Genomic DNA, 20,773 nt, shown 5'->3' on the forward strand with positions numbered 1-20,773 from the left:
TTAAAGTAGGCCGAGCATGGACCAATAATGAGTATGCATCATGTACCAAGGATTATGATTAATCCAGTTCTGTGCACCTGAGGGGTGGGAGAGGGGGGAAGCCATAATCACTCTATTAGTTATCTATTGCTACAAAAAAAAAAAAAATCTCAAAACCTAGTGACTTCAAGCAATAGCATGTATTATCTCTCAGGGATCTCTCATTATCAGGAATTCAAAAGCAGCCTAGTGAAGTGGTTCTGTTTTTAAATCTTTCCTGATGTTGCAGGCAAGATGTCAGCAGGGGTTGTAGTCATCTGAAGGCTTGACTGGGCTAGAGGATCCACTTCCATGGTGGCTCACTCACAAGGCTCATAAGTTAGTCAGTTCCTTGCCATGTGAACCTTTCTATAGGGCCACTTGAAGAGCTTTATGACATAGGGGTTAGCTTCTCCAGAATGAGTGATTGAAACAACTAAGAAGACACAGTAATGGCTTTTCTGACTCTGCATTGAGAGTCACATACCACCACTCTTACCACATTATATTGGTCACACAGGCCAACCTGGTGCAATGTAGGCAGGAATATGCAAGGGTGTGAATGCCAGGAGTCAGGGATCAGAGGGGGGTCATCTTGGAAGCTGGCTACCACATAAATCAAACTGACTTACCTTGACTATCTAGCTTTTTTTTTTTCAAGATTTTATTTATTTATTTGACAGAGAGAGACACAGCGAGAGAAGGAACACAAGCAAGGAGAGTGGGAAAGGGAGAAGCAGGCTTTCTGCTGAGCAGGGAGCCTGATGCGGGGCTCCATCCCAGGACCCTGGGATCATGACCTGAGCTGAAGGCAGACGCTTAATGACTGAGCCACCCAGGCACCCTGAACATCTAGCTTTTTTATCTACTGCAACTCTTAAGTTCCAAACATTTCTCTTATTCTGTTCTTGGTAGCTTTGGAGAATTTGTTCTCTCCAGAGTTGGAGCAACAAGAAACAACTTTCTGCTTTGATGTAATAATACCAACTAGCATTTTAATTTCAGTCTTTCCATTTAATGTTTTAATAAACAATATAGTAACTTTCTTCTGCATGTGCTTTCAGTTGTGTTGAGCTGTATTATTTTTTTCTTTTCCAATTCTAGAATTTCTCATTTTTAACCTTCTAGGTTACATCCTTCCTAAATATCCTTGGAATTATTAATCATTTTGTTACTATTGTGGATGTCCCTCCAAACTATAAATTTATTTATTTGCCTAATTAAAAGTTTCCTATTTTTCACTTCTTAATATTTACCCAGATGGTTTTTCATGCATTCAACACATATTTATAGAGAACCCATCTTATGTCAAAACTATAGAGTCTTACTATCAGGCTGAATTGGGAAGGTATGGGAGTGAAAATATGTAGGGAAAAGAGGTGGAGTATTATAAGGGAAGATAAGGGCAAAATATAAAGTAAAAAATCAAATTAAATAGCTGGAAAGATTCTCAATTGTTTTACAATCCTCTTTGAGTATTTGTAAGAACTATTTGAAAGAACTATACTTCATCCATGCCAGTTCAGTAGTTGACTGTCACACATAAAGGTCAACTGAGAATCATGTAACAAAACTCCGAGTTCAGGCTTTGTGAAATTTTAATACCTCTGGGACTTTTCATTCCTCCTTATGGGTGAGATACCTTAAAATGGGGTTCACTGATCTGATGGAACATAAAAGTGTGTGTATATTTATGTTTAATAATAAGATGAACTTGTCTAGTACTTTATCGGTAACTGAAATTAGCCACATAGAGTCCCTCTTCCACTATGGCTTCACTGCTTTTCTGGTGAATAAACCATAGAGGGATCAACTGAAGAATGTGCAAAATGCTTGTAGTCCCCCAGTGTCCTATATCACTTCCCAGCCCTCATCTATGAAGAAAGGGATTTTCATTAGAGGGTTTCTTTTTTTTTTTTCCTTATTAGAATTCATTTCATTAACAATAGAATAGGAAGAAAATTATTTAGAACAAGAAGCCATCAACACAACAAAAAAAGCACATGGAACAACTAAGAAAATTCTGTAGCCTCAAAAGAGGAATACTCATGAAGGAATAAGCATGTTCCAACCATATGTTTTTATGTAATCATTTACAAATGTATCCAACCACATGAAAACTAAAAATAGCCATTTTGGCGGGAAAGATGACCCCTTTTCTTAACATTGAAGATTTGAGCATATTTTTTTTCATATAGATGGAGAGATGATTAATGATGTTATGTCATAAAATATTTTTCCTTGAATTTTTGCTTAGCTAAGATTTGTAGCTTAAGTCACTTGAAGTCTAATTCAAATTTTGTAGCCTTTTGATATCAGGTCAAGTACCACTTACTAAAACAGATATAGAAATAACATACCTTATATTCTTCTGAAATTGCTTACAGTATGTTCTAGGATTACATACCATAATCTCCAAAGAAGTGAATGACTAGCAAAATAATGAAAAGGGACTGCCCCACATTCACTTATTTTTGGACATTTCTAAAGAAATGTCTTTTAAACAATGGCAAGGTGGGAGAAACTCAGAGTTTTTTTTTTTTTAATAAAATCATTGATTACATTCATATAGATGAAAAACTAAAAACACTCCCCATATAATTTTTTATGTCAAGTAGATTAAAGGAATTAAGTCAGAGCACCCAAATGTTTTTCTGGGCCAGAGAATTTAGAATTTCAGAGAAGAAAGAGCAGAACATGAATAAGAAGAAAGAATATCCAGGAATATCTTAGAAAAATGTGCCGAGTAATAAGAAAATCTTTCTGCTTCCCGAACTAGCCTTTCTACTCCAGCCCCTCTTACTGCCATGTTTCCCTTTTCTTTTGAGATAAGATTATCTGTCAGAAACTCATGAAACCTCTAATAAAACTTTTGACCAGAGCCCTGTGCTTTAAAGTTCAGCCTTTTGGGGCACCTGGGTGGCTCAGGCAGTTAAGTGTCTGCCTTCGGCTCAGGTCATGATCTCAGGGTCCTGGGATTGAGTCCTGCATCGGGCTCCCTTCTCAGCAGGGAGTCTGCTTCTCCCTCTCATTCTCCCTCTGTGCTGCCCCCCCGCAAATAAAATCTTAAAAAAAAAACCAAAAAAATAAAGTTCAGCCTTTCATTCTCTGGCCTCAGTACATAAAGTCCTTAGTCCTTTCTTCTTTGATCTTTGTGGGCCATCGATGTCCATGTACAGGGGTCACCCAGAAATGTGATGAAACTGTCATCAGAGAGTCTAACCAAAGACCCCTGCTGTCTCACCTGTGGTTCAATCTTAGCTACTGTTGGTAATTTTTCTTCAGTCATACAAGTGTCCTAGAAGTTGCAAAGGGAAGAGCTGTTTTTATTATTTAAAAAAATAGTAACTATATTGAAAATATGTTAACTTTTACAGTATTTATAGCTCTTTCACTTCTGGCTTCTTAAATGTCCTTAAAGACAATTTAGAGGGGGTTAATAATGATGTTCACAGAGATTATTTGAATTTGCCAATTGAGGAAATAGTTGAGTTAGGATTCAAATCCAAGATTCAAAGAATTTCATTTCAGATCTTGTGCTTTTTTCATTATAGCAAATTTTAAGGGAAAATAAGCCTTCTTGCTTGAAATAAGGCTAACAAAAAAGGCAATACCTAAAATTTGGTATCCTAAATAATTCATTGAAATATGATTTCCCAAAATTACTCTCATTTTACAATAAACTTTTCGATGGCAAAATCTCTCCGGTTGAATCATTGGGATTAAAGTAATTAGCTTTTAGTTTATTTCTCTCTTTACAAAAGTTGACCAATAGTGATTATTTTAATTTGCTCTAAAGAGAGTGATTATCACTGCAAATGGTGCTATAAATAACTTTTCTTAAAGCTTCTATGTAGGTAGCCATATAATTTATCATCCAAACTGGGGCACTTTTGAGAGTAAAAGTGACCACACTATTAAAAATTGTGCTTGAACAGTTGGAACTAGAATTATTCTGAGTAAACTGGGAGATATGGTTACCCAATTTACAAGACATAATCCTGAGTCTGAGAGTGATGCGTTTTGAGTGAAAAAAAGGCCAGCAGAATGAAAATCCATGTATTCGACCTATAACTTAATCTTGATTTCCAGCTTCCAGGGGGTTGGTTCTTAATAAGCATTGTTCAACACTTCAGCCTCATGTTCTGCCCAAGAGGTGACAGATTGTTGCATCCATTTAAGACCAAGTCAGAAGGAAGAATGTCACCTGCTGAGATTCAAACCCTAATTTTTTTATACCACTTGATAGTTGGGGGCTACCCTCTAAGCTTTGACTATGCATAACCCAGACTCTCAGACCAAAAGACATGTTCTATGCAGTGTTCCTCAGAAAAATTTAACCATTTTTATGGGGGTCTAAGTGACAAACATTAAACCAACATTTGAAGTGTTAAAAGGGAAAATCTATTCAGCAGTTAAATCATTTTTACAGCTGATCAAAATAAGATTATATAATGGAAGGATCTTAAGTTAGTAATTAATAAAAGTAATTACACTGCTAAAAAAGTTAGTAATTAATAAAAAGTAATTACACTGGTACATTTTTATATACCAAAACTAAATACGATAGCATAGGACTGTGTTTAATCTTAGAACATCTTCATAACAGGCACAAAAATAAATTTTAATTTGAAAAAAGATACTATTTATGAGAAGGTATTGCTATGCATCATCAACGTAATAGTCTTCTTTGCCTATAAAATGCCGTATTGAAAGGTGACCCTCAGAGAGTGGTACAATCAACAGGGTAACACTACCAGAAAATGATAGATCGAGAGAGAGTTTGACAATTATTGCTAACTGTTGCTGAACTATTTTGAAATTCTTCAGATGAGATTAATTTTCTCCACCTAGCTTATGAAGTATTTTCTCAATCCATATAAAGTTCAATTTAATTGCATTTGGTTCCTGGAAAAAAAAATACCCATTTTTTTGCACTTTAAATTTTTATTTGAGGTAGAAAGTTTCCCTTCTGGACAAGTTGCAGCCTGGAAGTGGTAAAATATCTAGGGGGTAGGGGGAGGACTAATGAAACTTTGTTGTGGAATAGTTCACAAAGGAATACAAGATGTGTTATATAATGCAGCCCTTTGTTTGTGGAGCCTCTGACAGAATCCTGCAGTTTGTGCTTCAGCTGAAAGTGGCCACCAAAGTCCTCCCTAACTCCAGGCAGCTCTGAGTCTTTCTCCCCACATCCTGCTATGATTACTCTGGCTTCTGATTAAATCACACCTTATATTTAAGGTCACTAACCTAAAACGACCCAAAGCTACTTATTTCTCTCAACAGTTCCCCATTACTTGTAATATTTGGAAGGCTTGAAAATAGCTTCTGTCCCAACTTCTGTGGTCTTTTCTCCAAAAGCAAGTGCTATAACAATTTCCTCATGCATGGGTTAAACCTCAGGTGAAAGATTTTGGAAGCTAATTAGCATGCTAAGGGCTTGAGCATTTGGGTGAATCACAGTCATGCTACCTGAGGGACAGAAAAAGTGTCTCGTTACAAGTGATATTTAACAAGTGCTGGTTCCTCACTTAGTTTTAATACAGCTGGAACTGCATTGCATTGTCTTCTTTGTATTTAATAGAAATCTTGTTTATATGATCTCTTCTTTAAAACATCCATCCCTTTGGGGCATATTCTAATGTTTTATTTCTTACTTAAAATAAATTTCTCCTAATTTTGGAAAACTTTTAAAAGTTTCTTTTATTATATGAGTAACAGAACTAGGTTGTAACAAATTCTTCTCATAGAACTTCTTATTTTAGACTCGAATTTTTTTTTTCTTTTTTGAGCTGGTTTAATTCTCTTTTCATATCTTAGTACAATTACAATTTTCCCCTTTGCTTTCAGAGTGAGAATTTCATTACATGTATTGAATGTCTAGTATATATAATCAAGATGTGAAGCAAATGATTATTTATTAAAGGCCAAGAATGTAACCAATGTTTACCATTTGGTTAAGAAGAATAGTCCAGGGCGCCTGGGTGGCTCAGTTGGTTAAGCGACTGCCTTCGGCTCAGGTCATGATCCTGGAGACCCGGGATCGAGTCCCGCATCGGGCTCCCTGCTTGGCAGGGAGTCTGCTTCTCCCTCTGACCCTCCCCCCTCTCATGCTCTCTCTCATTCTCTCTCTCTCAAATAAATAAATAAAATCTTTAAAAAAAAGAAGAAGAAGAATAGTCCAGATAATTTAAATTATGAAAGTTATTTCTTGGTTAGAAAAGTGTTCAGTAGCAGAAATCCTGAGTTGAGTGGCTTAAACAAATAGGGGTTTGTGTTTCTCACAGAACAGGAAGTCCAGAGGTAGGGAGTCGCTGGTGTGTGATAAAGCCAGGGCCAACATCTCTGGGGTTCTCTGTGCCTTTTGTTCATGCTTGTTGCTTTAGGATCACAAAATAGTTGCTGCAACTCCAAGCATCATGTCTATGTTCAAAGAAGGAAGAGGGGGAGGAGTATCAGGTGTTGTAAGGAAGTGTTGAATCACTATATTGTACACCTGAAACTAATATTACACTGTGTGTAAACTAACTGGAATTTAGATAAAAACCTAAAAAAAAAAAAAAAAAGAGGGAAGAAGGGAATGCCAAAGGATCGCCTTTTACCTCTACCTTTATCAAAAAAGAAAACGCTTTCTCAGAAGCCAGCAGATTGCCACATAGATCTTACTGTATAGAACCGGGTCCCAAAGCCACACTTGGTTGCTAGGGAGGCAAGAAAATCAGGGAACAGATTTGTCATAATTGGCTCAGAAATATCATAACTCATCATACAGGACTGGCACATTGGCATTCTGAACAAAATAGGGGTCTGTAGCTAGGAAGAATTGGGGGAATGGGTACTGGGTAGGCAAGAGTGTCAACTCTAGCTGTGTAGGCAAAACAAAAGGAAAGTTAATGTGGACAGCAAAAACTACAAAATGATTTATGTGGAGGTAGAACACAAGATAACTAAAGCAATTAGATCAATAAAAGAATAACAATAAGACACTCCAACTAAGGGAAGAACAAAAGCTTAAAAGCAGGAACATCTATCCTGTATTTGAGAAGTAGCCACTACATTGTGAATCCTTAGTCCTTTGAAGGCAGGAAGTAAGCCTTATTTCTATTTATTTTCCTAGTGTCTCACACACAGTAGATGCTTATTGAATGATAGTAAATGAATGCGTAATATTCCAACCCAGAAGTCCAGACATGACTTCACAAATTATGGAGATAACAGAAAAGAAAATTTAAAATTTAGGACTCCCTTGACAATACCAGGATAAAGGCAAACACTAATACAGTCCGGCTATACTCTAGAATACTTGTTGGGAAGGATTGGAACCTGGGATGCCTAAGAAAGGTAGAGCAAGAAGTGGAGGTTGAAATGCCAAGTTAATAAATTGAACTTGACCTGTGAAAGCCCGATTATGTTTCTGGAATCCAGTTTCGGTAATACACAAACAGCAGTGTTCGACAGGCCCTCCACGTGTTAGAAGCACCAAGCCTGCTGCTATCGTTTGCTCCGTTTGCTCCAAGTTCTGCTCTCTGTGTGACCTTCAGGGATGTCCAGTGTGCTAGGGGCTTTGGAAAAATAAAAAGTAGCTCATTGGAGATTTCCTAGATGACTACAACAATTGAAATTTTACATTTATTCAGTGGCTGTTGTATGCCAGTCACCCTGCTGCAGTTTTTAGGAGATTATGAAAATAACCCTGACTATAAATTGTTTACATTCTAATTAATAATTTAAATATTTTGGTTGATTTAAGATAAAAGAAAGGAAAAAAATTAATACTGTTCCCAAAAAAGAAGAAGAAGAAATAAAATCAATCAAAAGGATAGTTTGACTGGCTTTTATTGTTATGGTGCTAATTTAACCAGACAACTGAGCCCAGAGTTAAACAACTTGTTTCTGCAAATACGATACATCGAAGGGAAATTGCCTTTCTTGCTATAGGCCTGCTTTTTTTTTTTTAGCAAAGAATAAAGTGTCTTGTCCTATTTTACTTCCCAAAACCTAGAATTTAAATTTGGTTTATAGTCTACAATATGGCTTAATAGTAGACTGAAATAATAGGTGAAACTAATTTCATTTTTTAATTCCACCTTCATGAATAATTTCAAAGATTTGACATTACCTTTTGTTTGTACAACCTTGATTTTACCTAAGAAATATGCCAACAGATTGGGGGATAGGCGCAGTATTAAAATAAGCAACTTTAATTACTTGGTGTTTCTAGCACACTTATGGTCTATGGCCATTTAATGAAGTTTACTTGTTACTTTAGGCTTCAGCCTCCCTGGTTAGATCAGAAGACTTCAGATTTATTTGAATTGAAGAGTACTTCTTATTTGACAAAGGAACATCTATTTTGTTTTAATTGATTGAATGATGTATTTTCAGTGGCAGATCTTTAACAACTCCTCCAAAGACTTGTAACATTGCTAATATTGTACTTGAATAAGTTATTTAATTTATCTGGGCATCGGTTTTATCATCTGCCAAATGAGTTAACTGGACTTGTGTGATCTCTAGCTACTTTCAGCTCTAAAATTGTATGATCTCATTTTTCAGTTCAATTCAAGAAATTTTAATGGAGCACTTAAATAATGTAAACCAATATGGTAGAATCTAGATGGATACAGAGGTGAATAACATGATCTTTTTATGTAAGTAGCTTATAATTTGATTCATTCAAGGTTGAGATGTCTATTTCCCAACACATCCTAGCTCCTTATGTTTGGGATGTCATTTATGAACGAGGGTATATAATTTATTCCCAAAGGGGTGCAAATTTAGTCATCTGTCAATGTTTCTCATATCTAGACTTGAAGAACGCAAAAAAGGGTCTGAACTATCATGTTAATAACATTGTGCATTTGTATCCCACCTTCACTTCAAAGAATTTAGAGCATTTCAGAACTATTATCTCATTCAACCCTCAAGAAGCCCAGTGCATGTAGAAAAGGATAAATATAGTTATTCCCATTTTTGTGATTAGAAACTGGACCCTAGCTTTCCTGGAGTTCTCTACTGAGCCAGTGAGTGAGAACACATGATAATCTAGGTGCTGTCATCCAGGGCTGCACAGCCAACTTCCCTTGGGTGCGAAAGTTTCTTTTGGCAAGTTCTATAGGGCCCCACTGCTAAATTGTCTTCCACACTGGATCCTTCCTTATTCCCTGTTCAAACAGCAGCTTAGCCATTGATGATTTCAGTTGTATCAACAGAGGGAAAAAAGGTTTAGGGGAAGAATGGTGTGTGCGCAGCAATACTTGTGACAAGCAAGCAGTGATACCATGATATAATGTTTCAGTGTTGGGGATACATTAAAATTAGAAGTGAAAAGGGGGCACCTGGGTGGCTCAGTCGGTTAAGTGTCTGCCTTAGGCTCAGGTCATGATCTCAAGGTCCTCAGGTCATGATGCCAGGGTCCTGGGATCAGCCCTGCATTGGGCTCCCTGCTCAGCGGGGAGTCTGCTTCTCTCTCTCCCCCTACCCCTGCCCCCCTGCTGGTGCTCTCTCTCTCTCTCAAATAAATAATCTTTTAAAAAAATAAAATTCATAGTGAAAAGAAGTTGGGGACTCCTTCATCAATCTAATCAAACTACGGAGGCCCAGCAGCCATAAAGAAACCTGCACTTACGCTGGGTGAGAACATCATTCTAAACATGTCACCCTGAAAACTTTGCCTCTAGTCTTGGTATCACTAGGATTTTCTTAGCCTGCTTTCAAGAGGAGTCAGGAACATAAGAAATTTCCTTTTTTTTTTTTTTTTTTTTATAAATCTTGCTAGATTATATTTCCTTCTTCACCTAAATCTTCCTAGGTAGTAAAAAAAGTCATATCTGTGTTTCGTCTCATGGTTTCCTTAGTAAAAAAATTTGCATCTGAGGCCTAGGAAAATGTTTGGCCTTCACAATTGAATGTTTAAACAGGTGCACACCACACTGGGCTGGCTGAGGATAGGTAGTCTCCTCCTTCTGGAAACCCTGACGTTAAGAGAATGATTTTTGTGTGGGCTTTTACAAGTGCTTGTAAAGGAAAGTTCAGGTAATTCTTAAATCTTATTACCTGGTTACTAACCAACTTGCCTCCCCCCACTTCTGCGTTCTCATGAAGAAATTGATTTAATAGATTCAAGATATTATTAAATAATTCTGCATTAATATTATATGTCCTCTTTGAATCCAAGTGGCAATACAATAGAATTTCATTTTATAAATAACACCTTTCAAGCTAACACCACAGGGCACAGTACAAAAGAATCAAAATAGAACACAAATGCTGTAATCAAATGCAGACCCCAGGAAGGCTGATTAAAAAGGCATGTTGCTAGTGAGAGCAGGCGACAGGGTAAGTATAGTGGGTCAGAGCAGAAAAGCCTGCTGAACAGAAGGGCAAACTAAAATAAAACACACTCGCCTGCCTGACTCACATGGACTTCCGGCTCTCCTTTGTCATCATCCCCCCCTTTGGACTCAGGAATCACAAGGAGAGGTGTGTGTATGTGTTTGTTGGGGAGGTGGGGATCAAACATATGTCAGGTCATTAGGTTTATCCTCAGTCCTTACACACAACCCAAAGGAGGGGCATCCGAGAGACGACTGTTCGCAGCTAGCCAGGAGGCTGCCAGTGATTGTGACACAGCCTGACTGGGCTTGCTTTGCTCCGTGAACCACTGGTTTTCAGAGAACACAGCTGTGAGGAAGCAAGCGGGTCCTGCCCATAACATCGAGCACAGACAGTACTACTTCTGGCCAGGCATGGGGGGAAATGGGTAAACGAGTGAGACGCATGCTTTGTGGCCTTCGCCTGGCGACAGTCTCCTCTCCACAGGACTCTCTTCTCCCCAGAACTGCTTTCTGTGCTTCTGGCCTCTCACCAGCACAACCTTTCCTAATGTCAAAAGTTTGTGTTTTAAAACCCTACCTCTAATTAGAGAATAAAAGGTTCAGGCCTCTTTTTATTTTTTTTATTATTATTTTTTAAAGATTTATTTATTTATTTGACAGAGAGAGCAAGCGTGAGAATGGGGTGGGGGGGAGGGGCCGAGGGAGAGGGAGACTGCCCGCTGAGCAGGGAGCCTGATGCACAGCTCCATCCCAGGACCCTGAGATCATGACCTGAGTTGAGACCAGGAATCAAACACTTAACCAACTGAGCTACCCCAGGTGCCCCCAAGCCTCTTTTTAAAGGAATTTAAGAATTAGGTGAAACAGGGTTGGTATTTCAGCAAGATACCTCCTTATCTATATGTAAAACCAGTTCTAAGAGTGATCACTGTATACCTTGAGGAATGTACCAAATTGGTCATTTCCTGATGCTTCTCTATTTGACATTAAAGATATAACAATATAAGACAGGAACCATAGGAAAAATTTCCTCCTAAATATATGATACATATTTCTTAAAAATAGCAACCTATACTTAACAGCCTTCCAAAAAAATGAGTCAACAGCAAATATGGATTCTGGAGTCAATAAAAAGGAAAGGAAAAAAAAGTAAAAATGATAATTGAGATAATTTTTACCTCTCTTGAAGCTGTGGGTTGTGTGTAATGACTGATTTTAGTTGAAATTCTGGACTGGGATCACTGATGCATAAATTTAGGTCAATAGTTTAGTGTTTCTGTACATCTTTTTCTTAATCTGTAAATTATAAACAATTAAAATACACGTGGGCAGCACTTGAGGAAAAAGATTATTATACAGATACTAATATTGCTACTTTTTTTTTTAAAGATTTTATTTATTTGAGATAGAGAGAGTAGGAGTGGTGGGGGGAGGGGCAGAGAGAGAGAGAGGGAGAAGCAGACTCCTGGAGGAGCAGGGAGCCCGACTCAGGGCTCAATCCTAGGACGCTGGGATCATGACCTGAGCCGAAGGCAGACGCTTAACTGACTGAGCCATCCAGGCACCCCGAGTATTGCTACTCTTAATAGAATCTTATTTTCCTTAATTCTGACAGTATTTATTTAGCTATGCAGAGTCAATTTATTAGTAAAGGTGAACAGTATTGTAGTAAGTTGAGAACATTGGATTATAATCAGCAAAGTGAGTATTTTTATAAAATATGTGAGCAAATAATGATAACTTTGAGTTATCAACCCATTACCTCTCCAGTCCAAATTTACCCTTCCTTACGTTCTCTACAAAAATGTATCTGAGTCCTTTAAATATGTTTCTTTTCCAAGCTGGTGTGAGCGTACTTTGTTAGTAGGGGGTTCGGAGAGACATTACAGGAAAAAGAGCTTTTCCTTGCTGGTTCCTGGGTATTCCTTTGGCAGATTCCAGCAGCATGCATAGCTTCTCCAGGGCCTGGCTCCTGCAGCACACACAGCTGCTCTGGTGTCCAGCAGCTGAAGAACATGTAGCTTCTCCAGGGCCCAGCGACCAGCAGCCTCCCCCAGCACCCACCACACATGTATGCACGCACATGCACACATACATGCGTGCGCACACACACACACATTGGGTGGTTTGTGTAGTAGAGCGCCTCCAATGAGACACCTCCCTGCGAATAGCTTCCCTACTCCCTAGAGTGCAGATTTCCAGCAAGATCTGCTAATGCAGCTCTCTAGCAATTTCCCTGCTGTTCATTCATCAGTATCTGTGCCTGGTCCATCAAGATCTGGATCCCACTCCAGGGCTGGAGGGAACTCTTCCTTGGGCACTGTATCTCAGCCCTACAAGTAATATTTGCTATTCTTCTATAATTTAGAATTCTCCTTACTTCTTACTAGCTACTCCCTCATTACTGCAATCCGCTGTTATAGTTAATAATTCTTTATATTAAAATTTTCCTATTCAAATTGCTATGTAGTTTCTCTCTCCTAATGGACCCTGTCTGATATATACCCAAAGAATATTAGAATAATCTGTATTCTTTAGGAGTATGGAAAAGTAAATACGATAAGCCATCTCTTTGTGGAATGGATTAGCATTGGTACAAGGCACCTTATCTAGGCCCGGCTATTAGATGAACAAAAACTTTTGAGAGGGTGCCTGGGTGGCTGAGTTGGTCTGGGATTGAGCCCTGCATCAGGCTCCCTGCTCCGTGGGGATCCTGCTTCTCCCTCTCTCTCTGCCACTCCCCCTGCTTGTGCACTCTCTCTCTCTCTCTCTCTCAAATAAATAAATAAATAAATAAATAAAATCTTAAAAAAAACTTTTGAGAATCTGATGCTAGATTGAAAGATGATATAATATGATGTTATGTACTATTTTTAACTACATATTGTTTTAAGGACCATTTTTAAAATATTTTACTTGATTTCACTGAGAATTTCTTATATGTGAACTGTAATAAAGCAAACCACAAAGGTCTAGACTCAAAAGTAATTTGTTGACCTTGAAAAGATGTTGCAAAATAACGCTATGATGTAAATTGGTAGATTATTAATGCTAGGATAATAATGATACCCATCACTTCCTGAGGACTCAGAAAGTCCTTAGCACTTTACATTAATTTGTTGAATCCCCATAGCAATAAAGGTGGATACTATTATTACCCCCGTTTTACCAGTGGGAAAACAAAGCCTTGGATAGGTTAAGGAACTGGCCTAACATGCTATGTGTGATAAGTTTCAGAGCCAGAATTTGAACCTAGATTTTCCTGTGAACCCTGGTTCTTAACCACTGCCCTCTGCTTCTAGAACACTACCACTGAAACCGATAGCAAGTTACCTGGGAGAACAAACACAAAACCTTGTTTTTGTTGTTTTCATAAATATCTAGGAAAACAATAACAACAACAACTCTGAAGTATCCCTAGAATGTCCACCACACCCTGCCCTGAACTATTTCTGAGACAGACAATCTTGTCTCCAACAAGATATGGACAAAACTGGACAGACACTGGTGACCCAGTCCCCAGAACCAAAGTGTTAACCATGTATCCAAAACCGAGCAGCCTTCATTCCGAGCCGAAGTGAAGGCAGATGAAGTATTAACAGCAGTTCTAGCAGCACGAAATGAAATATGAGATCCTGTATCAGAAATTATTAGTAACCTGTTAAAAGAAATGCTGAAAAATGGCAGTTACCAAATTAAAACTGGGAAACAGAGCCCAAATGGGAAATTTCGGAAAGTTTGGAGGAAAATAAATGACAGATTGTCCTCTTGGCTCTTATTACTATGCCATCCTAAATCCTACTTGGCAATACGTGGTGGAGGTAGAATAAGAACTGCATTACTGAGATTGATTAGAAGAGTAGCTGGAACTTGGTAGCATTTAGTGTTATCGAAACTGAAGGGTCTGGGGACTCTTATTATGAAAGGCTTCCTCTCATTTGTGAATTGGCCCCTTTGCTCCACTTTTGGATGGCTGGCTTCCTCCATGCCGAGCTACACTGAATGCTCTACATGGGAAAGCTATTCTCCTTAAACGCCTTCACATTTAAAGCATCTATCTGGTTAGGTTCGTGTTTCTGACTCCAAATAGCTAGCATCAAAAAAGGGAGAGAAAGAGAGAGAGAGGTTACAAATACCAAATACCGGGTAGTAAATGAAGGAGCTATTTTTCCATCAGTAACTGAGAGCAGAGAAAGGACTATAAGCAGAGTGGTTGAGCAGTTGATGCCAGAGAGAAAAAGGAAATGAGCTATAGGACCATAGAATCTTAGTGTTGGCAGAGATTATGGAGTTCATGTGGTCCTACCCTATCATTTTTCAATGAAGAGACTGAGACATGGGGAGTTCAGGGACTTGACTTGCCCTAAACACATAGTTGTTTACTGACAGTCAGGCCAAAAACATTTCCCAGTTCCCAGTCTGGAACTCTGCAGTTCAGCGTGCTATTGCCATCCTCTACCGAAAATTAACACTAACCCAGCCTGGAACAGAGAAGAATTCAGCATCTGTGGGGAACAAGAAACATGATGAATTTTGAGATGGAAATCAGTCTGGGAAAAAGAGAGGGGAAATGGATGATCCTGCTTGGTTGTGACTCATTGGCCAAGCTTGTGTAAGACAGTTTGTGTCCGTTTACTCCCCCGTGCCTTCCCACGAAAAATAATAAAACCTTCAGTTGTTGTCCCCCAGGGTTTATATTTATGTATTCAGATTTGATTTGCTTGGCAAACTCTCCTGCATGCAGGTTATCTCCAGGTATGGATTGGTGGCATTGCTATTGATCCCTGTGATTTACAGGAGCCTAACTTTCCTTCTCTAGCAGTGAAATATGTTCCAGAGTCTTCTCTGTAGGACACTCCTAACTGAAGATCAGATGTAGGTTAAAGATATAAGAATTATCTTCTATTAACCCTTGTATTCTATTAACCTCATGGAGAACTTAGGCAATATAGGGGCCTTTTAATCAGGCTTATGAGTTAGGTGAGATATAGATCTAGAATTTGGAAGCACAGATTAATTTAAAGCAAAAGAGTAGCAAAGAAGATACAATAAAAAACGTCTCAATAGGATTCCCTGTGAAATAGCAGTACAGGTCTTTCAAACCAAATATTTTTCAGAATAGAGCAACCGGAAATGAGAGAATCAGACAGTATGATGAAAACTACAGATGGAATGCTTTGCATGAAAAGTGATTATAGACAAGAGAGGGCTCAGGAGTGGGTAGGCGTGGAGTTGGGAAGGAGGGGGTAACTGAAATAAAAGAAGATAATGCTTGACCAGGTCTAGTAAAATATTCCCTGCCACAACCACTGTTCCATGAAGAGATTGAGCCAAGAGGCCTGAATAAACTAACCTTAAGTTCAGAGTTGCCATTATTGTGGGAGGCATCAGGGAGAGCACATCCGGATTTGTGTTACACAGTAATCACTGCTGGGTGTCAGCATTCATCAGCCAGATGGTCAGACCCACAATTAATCAATTAGGCTGGGATGATCAACTGGACTAAGTTTCCCCTTTGGTAAAAAACCCTCATCATGCGGTCAAGGCCAATAGCACTTTTATCCTGTTGCTTTTGGAGGACCTTCTAAAAATCCCTCTTTTCTTTTTTAGACTCCTAGTTCCTGGACACTGTTAAGCTTCAAGCTGGTTTGACAATATAGATACCCCAAATTGGGACTTTAACATAATAGATTCTCAGCATGCTCTGTGTTCAAGAATAATGTTTAACACACCCAGACAGAAATGAGTTTTTAAAGCAGCGTTCTCTGAGGAGTGTTACCCAACTCATTTTACTGGATTGAGCCTTCATATGGGTTCCATTCAATCCAGTGGAACAACACTGGAAATGACTCTTTCAGTGGGCACTTATGAAAATATGATAATCAAATAAAAACAATAGCAGTTTATTGAGTGCTCACCATGTGACAGACACGGCTATGATAAGGACTGACAAACACTGATTCAGGCTTTATAAATAATTCAACAAGGGGATAATATTCCATTTCAAAGACAAGAAAATCGAGGCTAGAAAGTTCATCTGCCCAAGGCTGAGCATTTATTTAATAAAAATGTGTTGAAGTAATTTAGTACACTCCAGAATGAAAACTAAATAAAATTTACTCTCCATTTTCTTACACATCGTACATATGTATGCATCTCCAAGAGATAACAATTAGGCATGTATAGTGGGTCCTTATTATTCCTTGTCAAAGAACTTGAAATCTTTTACTGGTGTTGCCCAGCTCTGCAGATCTTACTCTCTTTCATTCTTGCTGCACACCCTCTGACTTGAGATTGCTTTCTTCCTTATTATGAGGTCATCACTATTATTTACTGATAATTCTCGGTCACCACCTCAATCTCCTTATCCAGATACGGTTCCTCTAAGGTTGTTTCAGATAGTAAGATTTTTTCCTTATCCGTTGGCTCATAGGGCAACTTGCCTCCTCCCAAACAAAATGTCTATTACTGACTGATTTTTTTTTTTTTATGTTGAACCTTGTTTTTCCCTCTGATATTTTATTTTCCCTCTCCTCTTGCTGTATTACGGCAACACTGGGAGAGATGTTGGAAAGTCCTGTTGGTGGGAAGTCTCTATTTCTGACAGACATCTATGCTGACCCCATTGAGTAGAAGTACGGACACCATGTCATATGTCCTCTGCGTTTGTCACTGAACTTGGCCATCTCTTTTCTCTCAGCTCTTCTCTACTCCCCATCCAAGCTTGACTTAAGGAGTACTTCTCTTTAGCCATTTTGTGACCAGTATTTTACAGGTTATACAAAGACACTATGGACTCAAATGTACATCTTTGAGATATCAGTCTTTTATCTATAATTACATTCTTTTATGGAGTAGGAGGCTTCTTGTTATTTAATGGCAGGACTTTGCTTTTATTTGTTCATTTTGCTACCTACTAAATTGGGAAAGCAGTACCAAAATGCCAGGATAGTATATAGGTAACCACTGTTTCTTAAATCAAGTGCAGGAGCACATGGGAAAAAAAAAAAAAAAAAGGTATTCCAGAAATCTTAACGAACCTCTCTTCTCCTCCAGGGCTCTGGCAGTGCCCTTTTTTCCTGCCCGTGGTACTCTGATTTGTTCTTGTTATGTTTGGTAGGCAGCTGTTGGAAGTTTTTCCCTGGCTGCTCCTTTTTCTGCAATCCTACAGTCTTCACCCCCGAGCTGAGGAGGCTCTTTCATTTTGACCTGCAGTATCTCCGTGTATTGCAGAGCCGATCCCTGCCATCTAGACTGCCTTTCTGCTTCATTTTGCTCCTGACCTAAACCCCCCCTGCTATTCCAGGCCTGGCCTCTCATGACCAGAGACTGCTGACTCATCCTGGCCTGTGCCAAGCTGTGCAGTCGCTTAGCGATGTGGACAGGAGTCGAAGGACTAGAATGAGATCACTGAACTCATTTCACTTGTTGCTTACGGTACAGTCCAGCATGAGCTGGAAATGTAGGAACCTCAGCCTCCCGAGCAGAAAGAGTAAGTAGATTACACACACTGCATCACCAAGTCCTCAACAAGCAGTGGTCGGGCGGTGGGTGGGGGCCGGCTTTCTCATGGCCGTGGCCAGGGCATTCCGGTTCATCAGGAGTGTTCCTTTGTCCTCTCTTCTTCCTCTCCTCCACAGTCGTACCCTCCCCCGCTTCCCTGAACTTCCCTTCTGAAAATGTCCGGATGGCACAGCAATGATCTGGGCAGAAATGAAATTTTGCTAATAAGCAGGCTCTGCAAGAAATCCTGGAACAGTGACACTGTTGAAACTGCTTCGTTTAGTTTGTCTACTGGGAACTCACATGAACTTCCCAACAGAATTCAAGGGGATGAAAAAATCATTTTTGGTGGGGTTTTTTTTTTTTCTTCTTGATTCTCTTTTTCTTTCTGTTTTGAGGGAGGTAGTTTCAGGAGACATGGCTGCATTCTGGTGTGGTGTAAAGTTTTCCGTCGGGAGACAATAATGTACATTCCTCTGGCAGGACGGGATGGGGTTTTTTTGTTTCTCTTGCTGTTGTTTATTTATAAGACATTTCCTCTCAGTTAGTGGAAGTTAGATCGTAAGAGGCTCCAGTGATTTTCCTTCCACCTCCCCTCCCTAATTTCTGTGCTTCAGCACTCTGGAACACTGTGAACTCGACAAACTAATCAGAGCAGGGAGCTTAGCAGCCAGGCCTGGACACTCTCAAGAGACTGTGCTGATTCTCAGTCGACACTCCTTGGATCAGGAACCACAGTCCTGGTGAGTGGTGAGGTTCCAGAATTTGATGTGTCAAGGATTCTATTCTTGGTGTCTCTGAGGCAGTCAGGAAATAAAGGGTGTTTAAAAAAAAAAAAAATACAATTTTTTTTAAAACGCTACCAAACAATCCAACGGAATGATGAAGATTTTCATGTGCACAGCTGAGAGCACTCTATAGACAATGGCAGAGCCTTGAGTCCATTCTCAGGAGGATCCTGCAGGCATAGGCTTCATGCTGCCACCGATGGATGTCAGCCTTGCATGCCTAGCAAACATGCTTGTGGGAGGAGGAAGGTAGGTGAGTGTGTGAGGGCAGGGAGGTAGCTTTTGGGGTGGTAAGAGGGGAAAATGAAAGTGGGACTCATCGTTCATTTGGAGTTTCTCTCTACCAACTTCACGCATCTCTATTCTGGACATTTACATTCGGCTCAGAATACTTACATCCCCAGCTAAGCAGGAAAGAAAAGTAGATGCATAGCAAAGGAATATTGTTAATACTGTTCTTCTAAAGATCGCTTTGCTAAGAACTGGTTGCTTTTAAATGTGAGGGAACCTCCCCTTACCCGACCTTTGGAAAAAATTATTTGTCACACCCTCTTCTTTATTCTTCTGCATTCAGGGTATCGGATAGAAGAATGCAGTGAGAATCCTTATTTGGTTCCAGGGAAATTTATCATCCTGACATAGGAAAACTAGATGACTGTCCTCACAGTATTAAACCCAAATATAGTATTGTCCTCAATATAAGGGACTCTGATTGAGTGTGCTCTGGGAAGTTGTCGAAGGAATGGAATGGGGGTGGTTGCATCCTGTTTGATATGAGACTAGCAGAGGAGTCAACAGACGAGCTTTCAGAGCCAATGTGTGCCTTCCATGTCCTTACTGATAACTCACACTCTCCCTGGAAGTGGAATTTCAGCTGGAATGTGTATTTGCCCTTTGCCATCAGGTACCTACTTAACTGCTCTTTCAAAGGTATTGATCTTACCGTGTTTTCTTGTCTTCCTTCCAGTTTCAAGAATCTGGCGTATTCCAAAATATTAAAAGTGGAAAAAACAAAAAACAAACAAACAAAAAAACATGGTGGCCATAAAAGCATTTGAGTGTGTGGCAGCATCTGAAGTAAATTGCTCTTTGGAAAGAGGGAGGAGTCTTTGATGTCCCCAATATGGTTCTCATAGGCTAAAACTTCCAAGAACCACAACCCAGCCTAAGGGGCACTTACTCGATGTTCTTAAATATTTGGAAAGAAATGCTGTTTTATTGTTTTAGTTGTCCTTGCTGTTAACACATTGCCAGGAGATTCCTCCTAAAAGTCGAAAATGCTTTAGCAATAGTTGATTTTACATTGAACCAGATGTGTATTGTGTGTGCCTGTTGTGTGCACTCTTGTCCAAGCTAGTGTAGTCATCCAACATATTACATTGGTACTTAGCTTTGGAATTTTGTTTGCTACTCTGGACGATTCAGATTCTTAACTCACGCATGCTCATACATCCCAAGTTCTCTGCAGAGACTTACCCCTGCTACAGCCTCATCAAGGTCTTTCGTGACCTCTAGAACAGTTTCAGGTTCATATCACAATACCTATAATTTGTGAGGCACCTCAAATTCCTTACCTAGCATCGTGATAGGAAGCGGTCTCCACGTTTTATTAGGATGAGTATGATAAACATTTTACGTAACGGTAAAGTTTGCCTATTTCAGTTAGACATGCTAGTTATGGCCATACTATTTGTATGTTATAATGTCTCTTGGGGATTTTCCATTAGTCTCTTGTTTTCTAAAGAAAGAGGTTGAATAGGAAGATGGTGTTAAAATTTTTTAAATATAGTATAAAAAATGTAACTAGCTTTTAGCCCATTACCACGAAGGCCTACGTAGGAGGTTGTGCTTCACTCCATTAACACTCAGGCTGTAGACTCCCAGGAGAATTATCTGTAAGTCTCTGGTAAGGATGTCTATTAGGACTACACCAAAGGCAGGCTGGATCTCCAACACTTTGAAAACATTTTGATGTTGAAATCTCCTACATCTAATATATAAAAATTTCTGAGCATCTTTAAGCAGAGAATAGGTAAACATGAATATCTAAGAGTGTATTCCAAGAGATGACATTTTAAAAATATAACCTGCCAAAGAGATTTTCCTTATTATTGGCAAGATCTG

The 20,773-nt window shown here is 39.2% G+C and overlaps 1 protein-coding gene across 11 annotated transcripts in view; it reads left to right on the forward strand.

The window, feature by feature from the left end:
- ZBTB20 (zinc finger and BTB domain containing 20) overlaps positions 1-20,773 on the forward strand; it is an 804,401-nt gene that overhangs the window by 481,721 nt on the left and 301,907 nt on the right. For 2 of the 11 annotated variants that reach the window (XM_035000125.1, XM_035000129.1), the window contains exon 1: positions 13,163-18,604. The exons of 7 other annotated variants lie outside the window; for them this stretch is intronic. The gene's annotated coding sequence lies outside the window, so the exon portion shown is untranslated. Of the gene's footprint in view, positions 1-13,162; positions 18,899-20,773 lie in introns of those variants that run through there. 2 more of the 11 variants (XM_035000123.1, XM_035000131.1) reach the window with 2 other exon arrangements.

The sequence above is a fragment of the Mirounga leonina genome, unplaced genomic scaffold, assembly GCF_011800145.1.
Source record: "Mirounga leonina isolate KUSES-001 unplaced genomic scaffold, KU_Mleo_1.0 Mir_115, whole genome shotgun sequence".
Taxonomy (NCBI): domain Eukaryota; kingdom Metazoa; phylum Chordata; class Mammalia; order Carnivora; family Phocidae; genus Mirounga; species Mirounga leonina.